Here is an 11,273-nt window from a genome sequence, read left to right as displayed (position 1 = left end):
ATTTAGGAGAACCTATACTGTAGTTATTCCGTAACTATCGGGTGCCTATTATACAGGGTAACTACAGGGGCACGCGTTGTATTCTAAAGCAACGTTACTTCCCTCCTAGTTAGCCTACATGTAATTACGGAGGTCGCTGTTACCACGACGACACTCCCCCCTCTCCTATCAACACAACCTAGCTCTTGTAAATTCCAGAATGCCATTGGACGCACCTCGAAGATGTCAGCATATTTGGGTCAAAGTTCATTATAGTTGAACTTTCGCTGCAGAACCTGGCAGCTGTTTAGGAGAGCGCTGCCTCATTGAAACATGGCCTTGTTTGCGCCGTTTACCCGCTGCAAACACATTTGTATTGTCCCACCCCAGTCAACAAAATAACCCAAACTGCATCAAAACACAGAGGTATAGTGATGGTGTCGTTATGAGAGAGGGATAATATATACAGTCAATAGGCTTACACCTATCCAAATTACGCATGGCGAGAATTACAGCATGCCTCACGCAAACTGTATTACAGGGACTGCAAGACGAGAATCTGGTTTAATTGATGTAACGCCCAGGCATTGCCAGGCCACACCTGTGAATAACTTTGGTGGTTAACGCCGCCCAAATCCCATCTGCGCCATGCATAAATGAGTTGACACGCCCAATCTGCGTTTGCGCCCGTTGTTGTGACGACTTATGCTTCCCCGCGAGTAATTGCATCCAACCATATTTTGGGTCTGTTTTAACTTAAAGGGGCCATATTATGCATTTCTTAATTTTGTATCATATATATGTTGTTACAATCTTGGATGGTCATATTAAACATGGGCTAAGCTTCAAATAAACATGTGAAAGTGTTTTAATGTTACCCCCATGAACCCCCCCTCGCGCCTATGAACTCTCGTAGACGAGATGACATGGATTTATGGCGATTTTGTGCGAGAACCATAATTTTGGTGACGTCAGGTAGGACTTGTTACCCTGGCAATAAAGCGTTGCCGCCACCGGCGCGCAGCGCGCGCATGCCCTCTAGCCCCCACCCTTCCCTGTGTTGACATTTCTCCAGTACACTGCCGACCGACAGTAGCGCTGCTAATTTCCACTCGTCTCGGCCGTATCTGCCTTTCACTTTCACACAAAACAAGGAGACGACTTGGAAGTGAGCCAGGATGTAGGACTGAAGTGGTAAGTGCTGAAAATATGTGTCTCATTCCAGCATTGGTTGTACCTAGCAACTAGGAAGCGCTAACGTTACTTACCACCGGCTGGGTAACGTTAGCACTTGCTATTAGCCTAGCAGCACAGCTGCCTTTCATAGACATGAACAACCGATGAATGACGAAGGCACACATTTTCAGAACTTGTAACGTTAGTCCAACTTGCTGACTTCTCCAAGTCCTCATTTTGGTTTGGTCCGTGTAGCCTTTGCTAGGAGAGGCACACTATAGTCACAAACATTTGGGAAGTTAGCTAACTAGCTACATTAGCTGTTGTGTTGTGGCCATTAGCTGTTGTGTTGTGGCTTGAGTGTGAAGCTCCCGGGCAGGGCGGGGAGCTGTAAAACAATTATATAAACGAGCAAGGGATTGTCAAAACGAATTTGACCATCGATAACAAACGTGACTTGGGCGTAACAAGCAAGGCTATCAATTGATATATCAACATCCCCCTAGCTATCTACAGCTCCGCTAGGCCCCGGCTGTGCCGGGACATTTCCTTCGGCGGCTGGCCGAGCAGGGCATCACGTGCCGCGGCCAAACACAAAAACTCCTCGCGCTGCCCTCCTTGAGTATTTTCCGGAGGGTGGGGGTTCAAGGACAGGACCTAAACAGAGCGTTTCATACAGAGGCTGAACTGAAGGGGGTAGTGAGAGCCAGTACAAGATAAACTGAGTTTTTTCAACTATGAATGATGCAATAAGTTACTCTACTGGAGGCCAACAATAAAATAATATTACATTATATTAGCAAAATATGGGCCCTTTAAAAACAGGGAGGTCACCTCTACCTAAACAATTATATCATTTTTAAACAGTTATGTTTCTGTATATCATTACATTATTATTATTATTGTTGTACAATCATTATTACAATATACTCCAGTGAGGTGGGGATGCGTTTAGCTGCTGCCGGGCGGGGGTGCAAAACTCACCTGGACAGCAGACTGTACCAAGATAGGGCCCCCCCGACTCTGGGCCAGGTTTATCCATATATCGGATCGGGCGAGTGCCCGGGGGCACCAGCCAATTTGCATTGTTGGGGGGTCACCAGTCATTCAAATTCAATTCTTTATAAGCTTTGTCATATTTTCTTTATATATTAGGCCTACTCCGTAGCCGAAATTAATCTTCAATACTAAACGAATATTATGCATAATGAGAAAGAATGGTGTTTGGTGTGTAGGTGCCCCCCCCCACCCCCCTCCATCACATTTGAATGTATCCAGTTCAAGCATTTTGTGTGATGAGAGAAAACATGTTCACCAGAGGAACTGCTAAGAAAAGCTAGGCTGAAAACGACTTCCCCAAGTCTGACATGTTCACCACAGTCAGGCTTTTCTTGGCCTGCCTGTTAACTGTGGATGAGAGATCTCTCACCCTGTCACTAACTGTAGACTAAGGGTGAGAGATCGGTTTCACAACTTAAAAGAGTGAAGAACGTCACAATGAGTTTATGCTTCTTGAAAGGTTTTCACTTTGAAACTGACGTGCGGTTTGTTATGCATAACAACCATAATAACGGATAGCCTATGCATTGCAATATATTCAGTTGGCCGTGCTATCTGATGACGGTCTGAAAAAATAAATTACACAGCAGTAAACATTTGGTGGCTTGAACAACTGAGTTGGTTAGTTTTTACACGAATTTGCCGGCTGACAGTGTTCGGACCTTCGAGCCAATCACAGTGCTTAAAGACCCACCCAATGGGCAAGCCGGGCACAGTTTAGTCTGAGCCATGGAGCTGACCGATTGTGTTGTGAAATAATCAACCAGGATGGCTGGTGTCCGGCTGATGGTGGTGGGCTGGTCTGGACTAAACTCCAGGTTCAGCCCATTGTCTCAATGTGCTGCTGCTTTCACCTTCTGCAGCTCCCACTGTCACATCATCTCACTTGAAGTGACTTCTTGCTACAGTTTTTGAACTTTGTCTTTGGTGGTATGGAGCCTTCCCTGTCTGTGGTGCTGAAGTTGCATTAGATCTCTGTGTAATGTTTGTTTAAACTGCGAAACTGCGTTTCCCTCTGGTATGGAAACAGCAACGCCATGGACCTGAAGTCTCTGCAGAGGGTGGTGAGGTCGGCGGAGAGAATCATTGGGACCTCTCTCCCAACCATCCAGGAGACAGCACACAAACGCTGCATATCCAAAGCCCTGAACATTGCCAAAGACCCCACCCACCCCTTCAACAGTCTGTTCACCCTCCTGCCCTCCGGCAAGAGATATCGCATCATCCGGAGCAGATCAGCCCACACACACAGGGACTTAACTTGGACTCTTTATAGACTTTATATACTTTTTTATATACTTTTTATAGACTATACAGACTATAGATGCACACACACACACACAACATAATTTTAGTCTGTTACATAATAGTCTCGTACACATCACATAAAATAACTTGTCCTCCCGATCATTGACAATTGTGTAGTCTACATTGTGTGCGAGATAGAGTATATATGTGCCCGGCTCTCTGTATAGTATATGAAAATCTATAGCTCAGGCCGTAGAGCGCACGTGGGAAAACGGGGTTCAAATCCTGTGTGTGCTGCTGAATTTTTAATTTAAGATCCTGGTGAAATATGGTCTAAATCTGAACGTTCAATAAACGTCTGCAAATAGTGGGTGAAAAAACTTTCACTTTCAAACCTTCCTTGCACGTTTTTTCAACGTTGATCCTAAACGTTTTTTAAAAGTCTTTTCAACCGAAAAATGCTCGCTGGGAAGTAGTGTATCCAGATGGACAATTGCACGAGTAGCTCCCATCAAGGTTTTCACAATTCCCGTTCATTCCACAAATGTTTTCATTTTTCGCTTGAGCTTCCTTGCATTCATCTATGTCTGATATAGAGGGAGAGGGAGAGACAGACCCATAATTAATGGCTGTTCTGAAACGTACTCTACTGGACTCTGAGGAAAGCAGAGCGAGGAATGATGGATTGAAACTTCTAATGATGACTGAAACTTTGGCCTTCGAACCACTCTGAGAAAAGTGTTTTTGATGTTCACATGATTTGTCTACTGATGATAGCTTTAAAGACCCCATGAAATGAGCTCCTGTTACTTTTGCTTCCTGCAAAATAGAGTATCTTTCATGGTGACCTCATGCTGCACGATACATGTATATGAATAAAATACAGTAGGCCTCGGCAGGGGCGTTGGAAGTACTTTTAGGTAGGGGGTGCTGCCACCGATTCAACATTGGGGGGGACGGCTGACAAAAAATTTGGCCACTTTGTCGCCAGATTAGAGGAATATTAATATTAAGATTAGACTGTTGTGTCATTATTCAGTCACCTTTTCTCACTCACCTCCATGTCACCACTTGCTCCCACTGCTGTGTTGGAATCTTCATTCTCTCTCCCACCCTTTTTGGACTTTTAGCCATATTTAGAGGAATATTAAATTTTAAATTAACATTAGGATTATACTGTTGTGATGTCATTATTCAGTGTCTTCTCCTCTTCTCTGCAGCATTACTCAATTTACCCTCAGGACTCAGGGACAGTGATAGCCTACCTGCTATTCCTCCGATATATCCATGGCCGGATTAATAGTACCATGGGCCCCCGGTGCTATTCATTTTCTAAGCTATTCATTTAGCCTTTTAAGGTAGTCATAAAGATTATATCTTCCAGACTGAAATGTTATAACAGAAGTGGAGTATTGGCCAGAATTACATGAACATTTGGACACTTATTCAGCGGGTATTTTGCATGTTGCGTTCAGGTGCACTGTAAAAAAAAAAAAAAAAAAAAAAAAATGTTTTTTTTTTTTTTTTTTTTTTTTTTTTTACATCTCTTGCCACCAGGGGGTGCTGCAGCGCCGCCCACCGCACCGTGCTTCCAACGCCTTTGCGGTGCCCCAGAATGTCACTGTTGCTCGCTCGTGTTCCAGCACTCGATGATGTCTGTCAGAGGAATAAGGGAAGAGCGTAGCAAGAGGTTGCACAAGAGAGAGACATCATCAGTCATGTGTATGTTAACCACACAGACACACCATAAACACACAGGAAGGGAGGCAGGCACACACACACACACACACACACACACACACACACACACACACACACACACACACACAAGAGCACTTACGTAAGTACTCGAAATGTACATTTCCAACCACACCCATGAGATCTTTGAACAATCCTGCCCCTCTACCAAGTCTTAAGGTCCTTACACATCGGGAGCATTTTTTTCCATTTTCTATCCTATGTTGACACCCTCCTCTCACCGAGCATCATCATGGGGTCATAGGCCAATCCTTATTGTATCATTAAAGTTGATTTGAACCTTCTTACGCTCATGATTGAAATAAGATTGTGGAGTCTTCCATTGGTTTCGACTTTTGAATGATCCCTCACTTACGTCTCGCCCCAACATCCTGTTTCAACAGGAAATGTGTCAAATCAAGGAAGTACAGATGCCATTTCATGGGGTCTTTACAGATGCGTTGTGCACCAGTGAACTACAAACAGAGGTAGCACAGCCTCACCTGTGCAGTCACCTCTGAGGTCTGTATACCCATCCAGGCAGATGCAGCCTTTCCCAGTCAGTTTGGTGCAGTAGGCCTCGGCACCACAGGTGTCGCTGTTGCTGATGTTCTTGCATGTGTCTATGTCTGTGTAGGGAGAGGTAGAGACAGATCCATAATTAATGACTGATATTCCTCTAGCAGCTGTTCTGAAACAGCTGTTCTGAAACGTACAGTAGCCAGCCTACACTCTGAGGAAAGCACAGCGGGTAATGATGGATTGAAACTTTTAAGGACGACTGAAAGTTTGGCCTCCAAGAAAAAGGACTTTTCTGTGATGGTCAAGTTGTTTGTTGAATGTCTACTGCATTATTTGCTGATGATTGCTTTAAAGACTCCAATGTTCTCCCATTACTTTTGCTTCCTGGAAAATAGAGTATATTTCATGGTGACCTCATGCTGTAATAGTAGGCATTAATATTAAATATACATTTCTAACCAATATAAACATCAGATCTTTGAACAATCCAGCCTTTCTGCACCTCTGCTTTAGACTTATGAATGATCCCTCACTGCATTATCCCACCCGCAAATGTGTCAAATCAAGGAAGTCGGCTAAATATGTTATTTCACGGGGTCTTTACAGATTAAATGCACCAGTGAGTTACAGTACATACAGAGGTAGCACAGCCTCACCTGTGCAGTTACTGCTGAGGTCTGTAGGTCTATACCCAGCTCACCTGTGCAGTTACTGCTGAGGTCTGTAGGTCTATACCCAGCTCACCTGTGCAGTTACTGCTGAGGTCTGTAGGTCTATACCCAGCTCACCTGTGCAGTTACTGCTGAGGTCTGTAGGTCTATACCCAGCTCACCTGTGCAGTTACTGCTGAGGTCTGTAGGTCTATACCCAGCCTTGCAGGTGCAGCTGTAGTTCCCAAGCGTGTTGGTACAGTCGGCCCTCTCACCACAGATGTTTGGGATGTCTTTGCACTCGTTGAAGTCTGACAGAGGAATAAGGGAAGAGACAGTAGCCAGAGGTTGCAGAGAGAGAGAGAGAGATCACATGTGTAAGTTAACCACACAGACACACACACACACAAACACACACACACACACACACACACACACACACACACACACACACTTACGTAAGTACTCGAAATGTACATTTCTAACCATACCCATGAGATCTTTGAACAATCCTGCCCCTCTACCAAGTCTTAAGGTCCTTACACATCGGGGGCATTTTTTTTCATTTTCTATCCTATGTTGACGCCCTCCTCTCACCGAGCCTCATCATGGGGTCATACGCCAATCCTTAATCTTGTTTATCGTATCATTAAAGTTGATTTGAACCTTCTTACGCTCATGATTTAAATAAGATTGTGGACTCTTCCATTGGTTTAGACTTTTGAATGATCCCTCACTGCATTACGTCTCGCCCCAACATCCTGTTTCAACAGGAAATGTGTCAAATCAAGGAAGTACAGATGCCATTTCATGGGGTCTTTACAGATGCGTTGTGCACCAGTGAACTACAAACAGAGGTAGCACAGCCTCACCTGTGCAGTCACCTCTGAGGTCTGTATACCCATCCAGGCAGATGCAGCCTTTCCCAGTCAGTTTGGTGCAGTAGGCCTCGCCGCCACAGGTGTCACTGTTGATGATGTTCTTGCATGTGTCTATGTCTGTGTAGGGAGAGGTAGAGACAGATCCATAATTAATGACTGATATTCCTCTAGCAGCTGTTCTGAAACTTACACTAGTCTACAGTAGCCAGCCTACACTCTGAGGAAAGCACAGCGGGTAATGATGGATTGAAACTTATAAGGACGACTGAAAGTTTGGCCTTCGAACTACTCCAAGAAAAAGAACTTTTCTGTGATGGTCAAGTTGTTTGTTGAATGTCTAATGCATTATTTGCTGATGATTGCTTTAAAGACTCCAATGTTCTCCCATTACTTTTGGCTTCCTGGAAAATAGAGTATCTTTCATGGTGACCTCATGCTGTAATAGTAGGCATAAATATTAAATATACATTTCTAACCAATATAAACATCAGATCTTTGAACAATCCAGCCTTTCTGCACCTCTGCTTTAGACTTGTGAATGATCCCTCACTTAAGCAATATCACACGAGAGGGAGTGCTGTTGTTGGCTAATATCGTAACGGCTGTGATTCGGTCGACGATAATCACAGCAGTGACGATATTAGCCAACAACAGCACGACCTTGAGTGTGATATTGCTTTTATACAACAGTTTTATGAAACAAAGCTGTTAAAAAATTTTACAAAAAGCTGCGAAAATATATGATTTCTCTATTTATTCCTCCGCCAACAAAAATAGTCCCCTCAGCTTTCTGCTACCAGTTGCCGAAAATGTAGCCTAATTAACTGCAGGCTGCCTACTTTTTTATCATACACATTAGCACGTTTCCATTTATTGTACAGCCCGTGAAATAAGAGTCTGGTGATGGCATGTTACTTAGTTATGTTAGGAAATAAATCCATCTTTGCGTTGTTGGTAGCTGTGTTACGCTTTGTGAATGACGTTCAATGTAACGTGGCTGGTGTTTGTTTTGTTGATTAGAGCAGCTGTGAAGCGTTTTGTTGATTAGAGCAGCTGTGAAGCGGAGTGATATAGCCTACCCTACACACAGTGAAGCGCCAGTGCTGTTATCGTGAAATATCAGCACTGGTAGGATCCCTCTTGTCCAATCAAATTGCTCGGCCGGAACTAACTGTTGTATAATTAAGCAATATAACACGAGAGCAAGTGTGTTGTGGTGAATATATCCCGCTGATAAGCTGTTATCCCACGAGGCCGCAGCAGTGCGGGTGATTTGATTGGATCGTTCTGGAGACTGAAGTTGACATTGGCCAATCCTGGCGCTTGCTGAGAAGCTGAGAGCTTTCTGGAAAGCCCAACACGGAGCTCGAGGCAGCGCTGCCTTTTAATAAGAGAGTTGCCATGGCAACCAATAACCCATGGCCATGGGTTATTGAACTCGGTTACTGGAATTATACAATGGCTGTGAACCAATCAGATTGCTTGATTTGAGAGAGCCGTTTTATAATGCATTTTATAAAACGGCTCTCTCAAATCAAGCAATCTGATTGGTTCACAGCCATTGTATAAATCCAATAACCCACTCCAATAACCCATGGCCATGGGTTATTGGTTGCCATGGCAACTCTCTTACTAAAAGCCTTTGGTTACCTCAAAAAAAACAAATGGCGGAGACAGCTGTCAGATCCTTGTGAATCGATCTTCGCTTATAACTTTACTAATACTTCGCAGAAAATTATGTTTTGTACAAGAATAGATGCGGGCTAATGTCTTCTTTGCAAAAAAAAGGCTGTTAACCCCGCATTTAACCCCGCATTTAACCCCGTAACGTTAGTTGGTGTCGGGCTTTGCAGAAAGCACTCAGCTTCTCAGCAAGCGCTGAGAATGCAGCGCTGCGCTTGAGCTGCCTGTCGGGGTTTCCAGAAAGCTCTCAGCTTCTCAGCAAGCGCCAGGATTGGCCAATGTCAACTTCAGTCTCCAGAACGATCCAATCAAATCACCCGCACGTCTATGTTCTTGCTAGAGGTCCCGCCTTACAGTAGTGTTTCAACTGACTCTATCAGAATACCATGCCAGTCGGACTTATAGTATTATTATTATATTTATATTATCATACTTGGAAACCATTTTATTTAAGCAATATCACACGAGAGGGAGTGCATTGTCTGCTAATATTGGCACTGCTGTGATTCGGTCGCAGGCACGAGGCCATAGGCCGAGTGCCGTAGATAATCACAGCAGTGCCAATATTAGACAACAATGCACGACCTCGAGTGTGATATTGCTTTTATACAACAGTTCTATTAAACAAAGCTGATTAAAAAAATGACAAAAAGCTGAGAAAATAGATGATTTCTGTATTTATTCCTCCGCCAACAAAAATAGTCCCCTCAGCTTTCTGCTTTGCTGAAAATGTAGCCTAATCAGCCTAATTAACTGCAGGCTGTCTACTTTACTACTGTCTACTCTAGAGCTGTGAAGCGTTTTGTTGATTAGGGCAGCTGTGAAGCGGAGTGATCTACACACAGTGAAGCGCCAGTGCATTATCGTGAAATATAGGCACTCGTAGGATCCCTCTTGTCCAATCAAATTGCTCGGCCGGAACTACCTGTTGTATAAAAAAGCAATATAGCACTCGAGCAGCGTGTGTTGTGGCATATATCCCGCTGATCAGTTGTTATCCCACACGGCCTCGTGGGATAACAACTGATCAGCGGGATATATTTGCCACAACACACTAGCTCTCATGCTATATTGCTTAAATATCCCACCCGCAAATGTGTCAAATCAAGGAAGTAGGCTAAATGTGTTTAAATGCACCAGTGAGCTACAGTACATACAGAGGTAGACCAGCCTCACCTGTGCAGTTACTGCTGAGGTCTGTAGGTCTATACCCAGCTCACCTGTGCAGTTACTGCTGAGGTCTGTAGGTCTATACCCAGCTCACCTGTGCAGTTACTGCTGAGGTCTGTAGGTCTATACCCAGCTCACCTGTGCAGTTACTGCTGAGGTCTGTAGGTCTATACCCAGCTCACCTGTGCAGTTACTGCTGAGGTCTGTAGGTCTATACCCAGCTCACCTGTGCAGTTACTGTTGAGGTCTGTAGGTCTATACCCAGCTCACCTGTGCAGTTACTGCTGAGGTCTGTAGGTCTATACCCAGCTCACCTGTGCAGTTACTGCTGAGGTCTGTAGGTCTATACCCAGCTCACCTGTGCAGTTACTGCTGAGGTCTGTAGGTCTATACCCAGCTCACCTGTGCAGTTACTGTTGAGGTCTGTAGGTCTATACCCAGCTCACCTGTGCAGTTACTGCTGAGGTCTGTAGGTCTATACCCAGCTCACCTGTGCAGTTACTGCTGAGGTCTGTAGGTCTATACCCAGCTCACCTGTGCAGTTACTGCTGAGGTCTGTAGGTCTATACCCAGCCTTGCAGGTGCAGCTGTAGTTCCCAAGCGTGTTGGTACAGTCGGCCCTCTCACCACAGATGTTTGGGATGTCACACTCGTTGAATTCTGACAGAGGAATAAGGGAGGAGGAAGCAGCCAGAGGTTGCAGAGAGAGAGAGAGAGATCACATGTGTAAGTTAACCACACAGACAGACAGACAGCCAGGCACGGGTGCACACACACGCACGCACGCACGCACGCACACACACACACACACACACACACACACACACACACACAGACACACACACACACACACACACAGGGTCACCTAGGCATTGTCCAGCTGAGGCATTGAAGTCCTTTAGCCCTTTAACAGTCATGAACCCATCAAGGCACCGACAGTAGAAGCTGCCCTCTGTGTTGATACAGCGTGCGTGATTCCCACATGGTGGTTGTTCGTCTTTACACTCATTATCATCTGTAGATGTACATACAAATACAGTAAGCAACAAGAATACAAATATTGATATACATCACATAGATCAAAGCCATCACTAGACTTAAAAGTTACACATGACATTTAACCCTGACAGTCTCTGTTAAGTTACTGGATAAGAGCAGCATACGTAAT

Source organism: Poromitra crassiceps, assembly GCF_964638095.1.
Source record: "Poromitra crassiceps genome assembly, chromosome: 19".
In the NCBI taxonomy this organism is placed as follows: domain Eukaryota; kingdom Metazoa; phylum Chordata; class Actinopteri; order Beryciformes; family Melamphaidae; genus Poromitra; species Poromitra crassiceps.
Note: the sequence above shows the minus strand (reverse complement) of the source record.